The sequence below is a fragment of the Podarcis raffonei genome, chromosome 5 (assembly GCF_027172205.1).
Source record: "Podarcis raffonei isolate rPodRaf1 chromosome 5, rPodRaf1.pri, whole genome shotgun sequence".
In the NCBI taxonomy this organism is placed as follows: domain Eukaryota; kingdom Metazoa; phylum Chordata; class Lepidosauria; order Squamata; family Lacertidae; genus Podarcis; species Podarcis raffonei.
This window is the reverse complement of record NC_070606.1, coordinates 34,999,887-35,013,288: the sequence shown is the minus strand read 5'-3', so window position 1 is coordinate 35,013,288 and position 13,402 is coordinate 34,999,887. Positions and strand designations below refer to the sequence as shown.

At 38.2% G+C, this 13,402-nt stretch overlaps 1 protein-coding gene across 9 annotated transcripts in view; it reads right to left on the bottom strand.

The window, feature by feature from the left end:
* PCDH15 (protocadherin related 15) overlaps positions 1–13,402 on the bottom strand; it is a 628,220-nt gene that overhangs the window by 443,438 nt on the left and 171,380 nt on the right. For 7 of the 9 annotated variants that reach the window (XM_053388594.1, XM_053388604.1, XM_053388605.1 and 4 more), the window contains one exon: positions 675–811. The exons of the other annotated variants lie outside the window; for them this stretch is intronic. The gene's annotated coding sequence lies outside the window, so the exon portion shown is untranslated. The remainder of the gene's footprint in view (positions 1–674; positions 812–13,402) is intronic. 9 annotated transcript variants of the gene reach the window in all.

Here is a 13,402-nt window from a genome sequence, read left to right as displayed (position 1 = left end):
AGAAGGGAGAAGTGGAATTCAGGGATTTCCATTTTTTTTAATTATATAAATTGTTTGTCTTTGTTTCTCAATTTGATCCTTTTACATGTTTTTGTATGTATTGTAGTATTTTATTCATTGTGATTTGCGTTGTGACTTGCAGTTACCTTTATGGATCATAGTTTAGCAATTATTTATTGTAATTGTGAAGAGTGAATTTGTTTATTTATTATTTGAGCGTTAATTGTATTGAACTCTTATATTCTAATAGATTATTGAATATTACTTTATTTGTTATGTCATTCCATTTTAAAGTTACGTTTTGTATTGGATAAGATTATTATATGGTGTGTGTTCTTTGTGGTATATTTTGTTGCTGTAAACTGCCTTGTGTATAGTAAGAAAGACGGTATACAAATAAAAAGTGAAATGAAATGAAAAAGTTGTGTATAATCGAAATGGATTCCCACTCAGTAATCAGGTGATTGCCAACTGAAGTTTCCAGATCACCTTAGTGATTTGGACATCCCAGTTGGTGATTTGAACCAACCATAGTGGGAAAGAGGTACTCTTAGCCACCAAGGCCATATAATATATATTTTTTTGCATTTGTGACATGTGTCATTGCATTAGTTCACTTTGGAAATAGCATGCAGCCTTACAACTAAGGCATTAAAAATGACAATTAAAATTACCCTTAGTTCACGCCCATTTTTCAATGTTGCTGCAGTTGTCAATATAAGAAGATAACTTGGTGAGGTTGTGAATAAGCCTTAGGTCCATTTCTGTTGAAGAGGCCCAAAAGCTGCTTATTCCTCTGAAGGCACCGTTCCTGGAATGATAAAACACTGTATTATTCGTAGAGAAACTGGTTGATGGCATAAAGTAATGGAACAATAACACGAAGTGTTGTCTGGAAAAGTACTGAGCTTGCCCTACATGAAGTTCATTATTCCAACAACAGAAGACCTTTGGGCAACAAATTGCAAGCTATACAAACTAAAAATCTCATGAAGATCATTTAAGGGACTTTAAAAGATAGTTGATAAGTACATTGGCTTGAGTACAACTGCAGATTGAAGGGGAAATAAATTTGGGAACAACTGAAGAAGATACAGATACAGATAACAACAAATAATATCACTACAGAGAACTACAGTAAATGGAAATTAAAGAAAGACACATCTAAAGTCCAGTGGGATTTCCCACTCTCTCATTCTAGCTGTCCTCTTGATTCAAGAAGAAAACATGTGCTTCTCCTGTAAGCATGCAATCACTGACACATGGGGACAAATGAAGGAACAGTACGTTATCATGGAATCATAGAACTGTAGAGTTGCAAGGAACCTGAGAGCCACATAGTTCAACCTCTTGCAATGCAGAAATCTCATGAACAGTGCTATTTTTATAGAAAAAAGAGGTGCCGGAACTCACCATGAATGCCTCCCTTGTTCTCTTATAATGGTAATGGCGCCCACTAAAAGGTGCCAGAACTGAGTTAGGGAGAGTTACGGCTGAAAAAAGCCCTCCTTGTAAAAAACATGGATTGAAAGAAAACTATGCTACATGGTTTATTAAAAAATAGTTATTGGGAAAATGCAGATATAAAAAATCTGAGAACATAAAAAGACTCTGCTGGATTAAGCCAATGGCCCACGTGGTCCAGCACCCTGTTCTCACTGTGGCCAATCATATTTTTGTGGGAAATCCATAAGAAGGACCTGTGGTTATTAGCTACTGGTATTCAGAAGCATCACTGCCTCTGACTATGTTTTTATACTAGTAATGATTCCTTCCTTCCTTCCTTCCTTCCTTCCTTCCTTCCTTCCTTCCTTCCTTCCCCCTCTCTCATACACACAGCATTTCAGAGCATCTTTCACTAAAACATTACATTGAAGTTAAAAACTGCACTCTTTTAATACTAGACTATTCCACACTAAGGGTTTTCACATGTATGCTCATAGAGTGACTACAGCATCAAATGATGACTCATATATGCCATCAGAAAATGCAGAATGAGTGTTCCTGATGTAGTTTTCTTTGGCCTTTTCACACAAGCAGCTCATCAACCTGAGTTTGCTGGCCATCACTCCAAAGGCAGGATAGCAGTCACAAACCACTCCTACACTATCATCTCTTTTCCTATATTTTTCTGGGTCTCAAGTCCCAGGCTGAGTCAGATGGTTGCCTTTTGGAGACTAAACAAAAGACACTTTTCTCTTCTGCTAACATTTGGAAAGGTCTCTTTTAGAAGCTTTCCCTCACATTTTGTAGAGAAATGTCCCCACTCCAAATCTTTACAAAATTATATGGCATTCTCAACATGTGCAAAGATGTTGACGATCACAGCTAAATATAATGGTTCCTCTTGCAGTGCTAGCATGTCACCAAAAGGGTGTGATGCCCAGCTGGGAAACTAAATTATATGGACATTTAGCTTGTAATTACAATGTTAATTGATGTGACAATTAAAATGTATATTTATTAATGTATTTATGGTCCAGTACAACTCCTGTATCATCCCTATTAATTTGGGTCCCAGAACTACTACCTTCCAAGTCCAATGGTAGCCCACCAGACCCATTTGACTCCCATTTATAAATTAGCCGCCTCTCCAGTACAGAAGGTAAACCATATGCTGGGAAAAGATAAGGAAAAAACAACTCATTCACACAAGTTTTCCCCCTTCCCCTTAAGATGTAATCTACTTTCATTAACATTTTAGTTAGGTCTTGCTGAACACTGTTTGAAAACAACAAATGCTGCTTTGGGGCTTATATAGTTCTGGCAGTTATTTGCATCAGCATTGTTTAATCAATGCTAATGAGTATCTTATATCTAAAAGTATTCATACTTAAGCATAAAGGCATCATCACCAACAACTGGATGCAATTAGTCTCCTAAGACCATTAATGGGGTTATTATTTAACAATGTTAATGATGTAGATTATCGTGATTTAGGATAAGATGTTGGTAATAATGTGTAATTAGGAGATAACTTATCCATTTAAAGCATAATACCCTGTGGTTATAATTTGGAGAACAAAAGTAGGTGCTACAAACTTTATTTTGAAATACCTATGCAGATGTAGTGCTCCCTATATATAAAGTATAAATGGATGTCCTGTCATAGAAGGTTTTAAGGTTGCTGACTGGTGCAGCTGCACCATGAAAATGTTGTGGACAATGTAATGAGAGAAATGGGGGGTGTGTGTGCCAATTTTAGCATCTCTGAAATTTGAGAGCTCAAAGTCCACCACTGGTCCTATAGAAGGGACCCTGAGGATCGTCTGGTCCAACCCCCTATGATGCAGGAATATGCAGCTGTCCTATACGGAGATCAGTGCCATGCTCTAACCGGCTGAGCTTTTGATATGAAAACCTATAAAGAATTATCAGAAACAAGGGTACAAGTGGATGGAACCAAATGAGACTGCCTCCTCTCATTTCTAGTTAAACTAGGCATTGCTATTCCATCTTCTGGGCTCACATATGTCCCTCACATATGCAAAATGAGAGCCAAATAGAGTTCTCTTCACTCTGATAGAAATAGGGCTCCATCTTCCTCCTCCTCTAAAACAAACAAACATGGAACCCCTGCCTAAACTAAGAAAACACCAATAGAACACCTCATTTTATCCCATGCCTGCTCACATCCTGCAATAGTACCATCATCCACGAAGGGGATGGTACAAAACTTTGCTGGTCTCCCTTAGCATGCCTTTAATGTGATGATCTATCTGTCCCTGAGACGTGCAGGTAGCTGTTGTTACTCTCACAGGCAGGCAGCAGGCTTAAGTGAACTGGGTTCTTCACGAGCCTTTAGGAATGCCTCCATGAGTGTCTGAATATGCCAGTCTTGACAAGTCGGACTTGCCACAGCTATCTTTAGAAATTCAGAGAATGAGTTATTCCATAAGGATTCCACACACATTGTCTCTTCAACTTCTGTCAAAAAAATTGCTGCAAGACACACCCAAAAAAGAAAGTAACAGAACACCACTAGTAATCACATACAGCTCCCAAGTTAAAACAGTTCAACGCATCATCAGAGATCTACAACCTCTCCTAGACAATGACAGTTCTCTTTCTCAAGCTCTGGGAGGAAGACCTTTCATTGCCTACAGACAGCCACCCAATCTTAAACAACTCCTCACCCACAATAAAACAACAAGCAGACTTATCAGGAATCACAAGACAGAGAAACCAGTAGGAGAACACTTCAGTCTCCCAGGACATTCTATACAATATTTCAAAGTAGCTGTCTTATTACAAAAGAACTTCAGAAATAGACTGGAAAGAGAAGTTGCTGAATTGCAACTTATTACCAAACTTAAAACCATGGAGAGACCTGGTCTGAATAGAGACATTGGATTCTTATCTCATTATACATGATAAAGCTATTTTTAGCCATCGCACCCCTTGCTTTTTCCCATAAGACCAATTGCAGTCGTTAACAGTCGTCAACAGGTTTACCACACCTATCAGCCAATCACCCATTCCCACCACCCTTCTGAGTAATACCCCTCCCCAGCCTCTCTCACTATATATAAGGGTCTGGTGACTTCTGTTTCAGTGTATCTGAAGAAGTGTGCATGTACACAAAAGCTCATACCAATAACTAACTTAGTTGGTCTCTAAGGTGCTACTGGAAGGAATTTTTTAAATTTTGTTTTGTTTCTGTCAAAAAGTTATTAGTGTCTAGAATGAAATACACACATGGTCAGATGGTATTTTCAACTTTCATTTCTACAGAAAGAAGTGATGTCTTAAAGCAAATTTTCTCAAAGCAACAAGCCAAGTATGTTTTGGGCAAAGTGGACCCCAGTTAACAGGATCTCAGGAACTGTGCAAGAACAAAACTCTATTGATGAATTTCAAATTATCATACAAGTATGATAAGGTATACTAAGTAGTGATGAGTCAGAGAGAGAGAGAGAGAGAGAGAGAGAGAGAGAGAGAGAGAGAGATTTGAACGAGATTCTGTAAATCCAATATCTTCCTTAAATAGTCAGGACACAGCTTGATAATTACTGAGTCCAGTTACGATCCAAACCAAATTCCTTAAATGGAATTCCCTTCCAAAAGAAGGTGCAGCTGGTTCTTCTATTCCAAATGTCATATAGTTAAAATGAATTTTTTTCTGGCTTGCAGTTTGTGGACTTTTTTTTTTTAACGATGCCTTTCGTGTTGAGCAATTAATGTTACAAAATATTTATTAATTTCAGATATTTATTTGTTTCTGCTGTCTGAAGTTGATGTTTTGAAGCATGTCACTCATTCACAATGGAGATGTCATCTTGCACCTGCAGCTCCCTGTGAATTTCCAACCTTCATGAGCTCTCAAGCACCCTTACATATCAGTTGCTGCTTTTTGTGGTGACAGCATGTTACTAGAATATATCCTCTCGTTACTAGAATATAGCTGCAATAATGGGCCAAGTGCCAGAAAACCTGAGAAAGATGGGAAGGAGACACTTCTACCAATTTATCAGTGACCTAAGTGTGTGCATGGGAGAAAAGGAAGAATTCTTCAACTCAGAGTCAAATTTAATCTGGAGAAGAATTTTGGTGCCTTTAATGTTTGCCTCCTTTTTAAAGCTTACCATTATGAGTTATTGGCTTCTGGGTTCTAAGCCAAGTAATTGCAAAATTCTGTGAAATCTCTAATAATCACTTAATGATACTTAAATGGATAACTTATGAAAATGACAAACTGCTAGGGAGCCAGAAATGCATAAAATGGCTGTGATGAGGACAAAGAATGACAAAGATGGTGGCCCTTAATGTATTTTATTGCATTAATGTATCTTTACTATGCACTGTCCTTAGCTTTTCCTGCAATGCTTTCTTCTTCAGTTGAGTCACTCTGCTTTTATGAATTCTCAAGTTGCAAACAGGGCAATATAAGGGGGGAAATTACCGTATATTTCGTGCAACAGAGGTGTTGGGAGTCTCTTTACGATTTCCACTCTCCTTTTCTCTCTTTTGCACAGGAAGCAGGATTAGATTATAAAACCAATGAAATCGGATAAGTGATAATGGAGGACAGGGAGACAAGATGGACAGAAATAACTGTGTTAAATTTTGCCTTTCTTCAGTGATACTTCAGTGTGCTTGCCCGAGGAAGCTGATATTGAAGCTACCAGTAACATATACTTGTGCAGATCCATTTGCTCTGTTTTAACCTCACTTTATGAAGTTTTTCATTATTCCTCTGTTCCCACTAGCATAATCCAACTTTTGTTTGTGCAGAAAATGTAAGACTTGCACTGGCCTCCAATTAGCTACTAAGCTAAGGTCAAGATGCTGGTCCTGGTTTCCAAAACCTTATACAGCTTGGGGCCAGGATGCCTAAAAGATTGTCTTACTTCTTACATACCCAACTGGTCATTGTGTTCTGCCCCCTAAACAACATTCTCTTAATAATAAAAAGAGGTAGATTTAACAGTTCTGTGTATTTATGAGATGCTTCATACAAATATACGGAGAATAAATCCCATTCAGAAGGGGAAAGTGACTGTAAATGTGATACCCTGCCAGGCAACATCAGGAAAGCGAAGTGCAGGATGAAAAGGAACAGGTAATAAGAAACTACACCTTTCCGGGTTTCCAATTTCAGTTTCATCCATATTACAGACATATTTAATTAAATGCTAACATAAGAGAAGACAGCCTGTGGCCGATAATACTGTTGAAAGTTTGACCATCTTATTACTCTGACTAGGTTTATCATTGTGGTTTTGCCTGTGGCACACAATTGGATCTAGAGATCAGGGGATCTGTAGATCCTTTAACAGTTCTGGCTATTTAATGAATGGCAATTGACTGGCAAGGCAACATATCAGATCAGTGCTCTACAATGTGTCTTTGTCTGTTTTGTTGGGAGAGCCAAAGAGTCCAAAAACAGAAAGGTTGAAGGCTATGCAAAATGCTCTTTGAGAATTCAGTACCTACTGCAAGACTTCCTGTCTGCCTATCTGTAAACAAAGCAAATATTAAGTAAGATGTGGAGTTTCCTTTTGGTAGCTGTTTGTTTCCTCTGCTAGCCCTTACAGACCTAGGCATTTACACATTTACAGGCTTCCTGATACACCATTAAAGGTATCCAACCAAGTGTACAATGTGAAGCTGTCTAGAATGGCTGTCTATAGAGTTCTGAAGTGCTCTGATTGTTGTTGCTTTGGTTAAAGCAGAAAAACACGGGGTTTTTAAAAATCCAATTGAAGCTTTTAACTTCTTTTAAAAAGTAATCCATTGCTACACCTTAACAAAGAATCATACATATTTCTTCAATGCTCTGCAGGTGACATTTTGAACAGCCTCACTTTGGACCTAGAGAAACATAGGAAAACATATATATAGGGAAATGTAAGGTTGAGCTATATGGCACAGAACAGCATAGAAGCAAAGTAACGCAAGGCTTTCTGGAGGTCCCTGTCTTAGGTGTGTGTAACTGACATCATGCTTCAGCATTTAGAGAGGGGCAGATCCCCAGATCACCTCAGTTTGCCTCTTTATCCAACTCTCACACAGAGCCAATTCACCCCCCTAGTAACTACTGAAAACGTTAACAAATCTGATTTAGGTTGAAATAAGGATAAGCTCAAGGACATCCATGCGCAGGACATGCAGCAATATTGCCACTCACTTGAACTTTCTTAAAAATTCAGAGATGTTCATATGATATAGTAAATGTTCTCTTATCCATTTTTGTAAAAGAGAAAAAGGAAAAATGTGCACCTCTACCCAGCAAAAAGAGAGTGAGATATCACAGTACTCCATATCAGATTGAAAAGGAAGAAAAGAAATAGCTCAACAAAAGCAGCCAATGTTATAGTCTTCACATTGTTTTAAAAATTTCCTGAAATAGCTTGCAGTGTAGAACTCATTCTTTTAATCTCTTCCATATTTTTTATTTTATTTTTTTAATGGGGTGGTTTTGAAGTGATGTTAGTTTCTCATGTCCTGTTATAGCTCATTCACACATGCAACCCGCCACCTGATGCTGCAGAATAATGTCTCTGTGTGTTTGAACACTCATGCTTGGAACCAGAATAGCGTGAATGGAACCCTGCCCAGCTAATGTGAGCTTCTGAATTGCCACTTGATGGTTGCAGCCTTTATACTGGACTACAGAGTGTGCAATCCAAAGCAGAGGCATTCATTTTTCCATGAAGGGTACACGTCTCAACACACATTGATGTATTCTACAACAGGTGTAGTATATGGAAACAGATAAGCATAGGGAGTGATTATATGTTGTAGCGTCCCCATGTCTATCTGAGTGGCCTATGTACTTTGTGCAATCACTAATAATAGTCTTGAAACAAGAAAGTTTGCATCATCCATTGGTATTACTAAGGAACATAAATATATTAAAGGTTTTTTGGATATATATTGTTTTATCAGTTCTTGGCAATTGCTGAACTCCATCCACTTAACCCCCTACATCCCTTCCACCAAAATAAAAATAAAAATCAGAGGGTTTAAACAATGTTGAATGTGGTGCACAGGGCTGCAGTGGAACAGGATAACAGAAGGATCTGCAGAACATTGGGCCAGGGCACCCTGTGCAAGTGACCTTTCAGGGACACAGAGTGATGAAGTACTTAAACTACTTAAACAAGTCAGTGTCACACCCGGACTGTACCCTTAAAACTGTACCGGTTGCAGGAGTGTATTAACAACATGCTTCTCAAATTTCATACTAATTAATAATGAATGCTGGCTGAGATTCAAGAAGCAGAAAATACCCCTGACTTCACTGTCAAATTAAATGCTGCTGTTAGTTGCAACAGCTGGGAGATTCAGTCTGCTCAATTCATAATTATAAGACTCTGACAAAATACTTTGTATCTGAAACCATGTCTCCAAGGAAATAGCACAAAGAGTGTAAAGAACAAGAACTTTACATAATGATAACAGAAGCCTGGAGCTATATATGCCCCCATGTACGGGATCACCTGTCAATATCAGGCTGGAATTCTATCAAAAGCCATGCAATTCTATTAGCGCTTCCATTGATGGTCGTCTCTGTGGATGATGCACTTGTTTTTCCACTTCTCTTTGGATGATTGACTTTGCACCAAGATTCCACTGAGAAAAAAATTGTTATGATTTATTTATTGCAGACACATAAACGTGGAAAGAACTGTCAATTGAATATGAAATATAAGAGCCAAGTCACAAGATGTTATCCTCCAAGCTGTATCTCACCTTAATAAGTATGTGCCATAAGTCAGAGTATACAAATTAAATGTTTCTATTATACAAGTCGCAAGTAATTACTATTCAACTAAGCAGTAGAAAAATAAACACTAAATATTTGTAAATGAGTTTCTTGCTTCGGAAGAAGCATTATCAACAGAAAGCACCACAAAATGCCCCAAAGCATTCCTAAAACTGCTGTGGTATATTATTTATACAACAGTGCAAAGTCAATTAAATAGGATGGACTTTTTTGCTAGTGGTAACCAGGAATAATACCTGATTCAATATTATATTTATTTATCTGAAGGAGGATTTTACTTACTGATTTTGCTAGCATGGCTTTTGGTGCGTATATATATATATCCACTCCAATTCTTCAGTATCAAGCAGGCTATGCATGCAACCCTTCAAATATACCATAGAACATCCCATTGCATGCCATGGCCCTGTGACTTCATTGCAATGAAATAACCAGACAGGACAAAGAGTATATACATTGTGTCAATTAGGCCACAACTGTGTTGGTTACAAATGTGAAAGGTTTGGCACTGCACAGTAGCCTGCCTGCGATTGGCCAATGTGCAGGCAGGCTACAATCGGGAGTCCTGGCCAGGACCAAGCCACAACACTAAGCTAATGTTTCGGCTCAGCATGCCTGAACCGGGGATAGGGTTCTCTAGCTTAACCAGGGTTGCTAGTGAAGCTTTATCCCATGGCTACAGCTCATGGTTGAGGAAAAGAGACCTTAACTTTGATCCCGTGTTTGGAGGACATGCTGAGCCAAACCTGACAGCTGTCATCCAGGATGCTGGTAAGCCATACTCTGGCTTGCCATGGCATGTGATCAGGAGGATGGTGCAAGGTAGGTGGAAGTAGCTCATGGTTTAAAGCCAGTTTAAGAACCTCACTTCTTATGAAACTTGTAGCCCTCTCTGCAGTTGTCAGATGGGCAGCCCAGGGTTTCCGGCACACATGAGAGTTAACAATAGAATTTCCTTCTTGGGAATTGTTAGGTATCATCCATCATACAAACAGGGACATGATAGAAATACTCCTGAATTAAGTTTCCTGACAATATTTGCATGATGAAACAAATACACATTGCTGCATTGGAAAAGAAAAAAAATAAATGGTATTTTGGTTGCTCTCAAATCCCCTGTATCATATAACTGGGGCCTTATTTGGAAGAACATTAATCTTTCAAGGTGCTTTAATACTTGAAGAATATGTCCTGGGGTTTTTTGGTATTAAGTGTCTTGTATCTGGTTTTATCCATATGAAAACTGCAAACCAACTGAAGACCTTGGTATTATCCTGATGTTATTACTCAATATGACATCTATATGCTTTGGTCTCTTGAGCACTGTAAAAGGTAGTTTTATGGCCAATTTTGTTGCCCAATAAATCAAGATGTGACTGACTAACCCTTCCAAAGCTTTTTTTTCTTGGTCAGTCTGGGTATTCCAGGACACAGTATATGTGTGTACACTAAAATATAATCTCCCACAATATATGATGGATTTATTTAGGCCCAGGGCTTTTCTTGGATCTCCAATTTCCCACATATATTGATTTACAGGCTTTAAAACTTTAGACTCAGACTGATACTATTTTCTTAAATATTCGTTTGCAAAGAGAGAAAATATATTTAGCAATAGGACACAAAACAGTTTTGTTCATAACCAAAGAGTAAATCCTCTGAAAGGTAGCAGGTGGCTTTATATCATTTTAACTGAGAAATAATTTCTTTTCTGGTGCAGAATCTAGTTTTGATAAATCCAGTTTTGTTAACAAACTACTTTATTTGCCCACATAATATATTGTCCTTTACATTCCAGTAAATATTTATTTCATAGCATTTGCCATTAAGGTGCCACGTGCTTGAGAAGTCATCAGTTCAAACAATTCTGTATAGACTGCAACAGCTTGATTTCAAACTCTTCTAGCTTGGCCTTGGCTACTGAAATATCTTCTTGAGTGTTTCATTCTCCTTTAAGCATGGTTTCCCCCACAACCTGTATCCCTGAGAGTATTCCCAAAGGAGAACGTGACTGGAAGTGTTAATAATTGTATTAAAAACTTTTGGAATTCACACTACCTAGATGGTTCTTCACAGTTCACCCTAACTGTACACATTTCCTCTTTTTAACGTGAGCGGTAGCTGTGATTTATATTCTTAATTCAGAATACAGTACTTTTAAATACTGCTACCTGCCCCAAGCCTTTGAGTGGGATGCTCTTGTCCATAATCCAAAGATACAGCATTTAGAACAGTTCTGTATATGCCTTTTTTCTCTTTATTCTTTATAAAATACTAGCATGTGACTAGATAAAATAAAAAGGTGATGCATTTTAATATTTTAAACATGTACATAAAAACATATATCATTAGTAGCTCCTAAATGGGCATGATTGTTAAGACCACACATGTTGCATGGTTTCATATCAGTCTTTATTTGGATAGTCTCAACCAATAGCTGGATCCTTTCCGCAAAATGCACCCAAAGTTAAGCAATTTCAAATGCCATTTCAAATATAATTTTAGAATTATCTTTACTGGGAAAAACTTTACAGCCCACTAACCTATTGAATTCAATAAGCCTTGAACATACTAAAGTTTGCCTGGATCAAACTTTTTTTATTCAAACGATTGTAATCTTAGTTTATTATTTTCTTAAAAGAACAGAAAAGAGGGATTTGTTTTAATAGTTTGTTTATTCAAACCTGACAATGATAAAGTGATACCCCCCCAATCTTTGATCAATGTTTTGACCAAATGTCATATGACGGTTTATTTTCTGAAAATGGGTTTTAGCTTCAAGGCTCATATGAATATAAAATCAAATGAAGGGTCCACATAGTCCAATATCCAGATTCCAACAACAGCTCCCCAGGTGCCCAACTAAAATGCAGTGGAAGCTGCCTGCCATATTGCGAATGAGATGGCTGTCTCCAATATTGCTGGAAAACATGATTGTGCCTTCCTATTCTAGTACTGGGACTCCTGGGAGGTGAACAACAAGGTTATTGTGTAATGGCTTAGGTGCTGCCATCTGCCCATCCCACGTAATGAGGTGGCATTTTTTTATTATTATTTAATGAAAAGAATGTATATATCATATTTCATTTTGAAAAGAAATGCAAATGCTGTTACCTATGCTGGCACAAGCCATTTCCTCATGTGGCCTGTTGTAAACACTGGACTGCTGATTTGAACTTACAGCAAGCCCTACACCGGGAAGGAACTGGCTGCACTGTTCTCAATTGGGAACTCTCTAGTGCAGCCAATCCTTTGCAAGGCTTGTTCTCATCAATGCTTGCTGTCGATCAGTTTATCAGCACCAACAGCAAGCCTCGCTTGATAAGGAGCAATTGCATACCTGTCAATGGCTTTGAAAAGGAGGATGAGGATATCCTGGGGGGGTTTTTCCGCGAGAGTACGGCGACTACTTGTTCTCACGAAGTTTTGTGCCAAGATCTCACCCCAAAAAAGTGTTTTTGGGTTCTCCATATTTTTGGGCACCATGTCTGAAAAACCACTTTCCCCAGGTCTGTGATCTTCGAACCTGGAAAATGGTGTCTTGGATTTGGATCATGTCACATTGGAGGGAATGCAATTGGGAGTGCACCTTTAATGCTCCTTAGTGTTGCTTTCTAGCTATGCCCCACATCTGTTATCACATATAATATCATGTGAGGGACTAGTGAGCATGTTCTGGAGAGAACGGCCTTGAGTATCAAATTAGGACCCCTCCCGGGTCTAATCTGTGCCTTGGGCCAGAAGTTTCCCTCCTCTGATCTATTGGAAGATATATCAACTTATGCTACCTAGTCCAGAATGAATACACAACAGATCATTTGGATATGTGTGTTACACCACCCTCAATTAATTATTATAAAGGAAAGGCCTTTGCCGCTGCCTCTTGGAATACATGATTAAATGTTCATAAAAATACTTCAGTGCTATATGAAACAAACCTAAATTATTTCCTGATGACTCATTTAGTTTGCTCCAGTAGCTTGACAAGTTCGACATAAATTGTTCTGATCCCTCAGGCTGAAATAATTTTCTTGGATTTTTAAATGTTTTCATCGTATATTAATGCTACTAGAGCTATCGGTTTTATTAACACAATGAAAACATAAATAGACAGTTGTGGCAGTTTTAAATAGCCAAGTCTCTCTGATGGATAGGGGCTCAGAGTGCCTT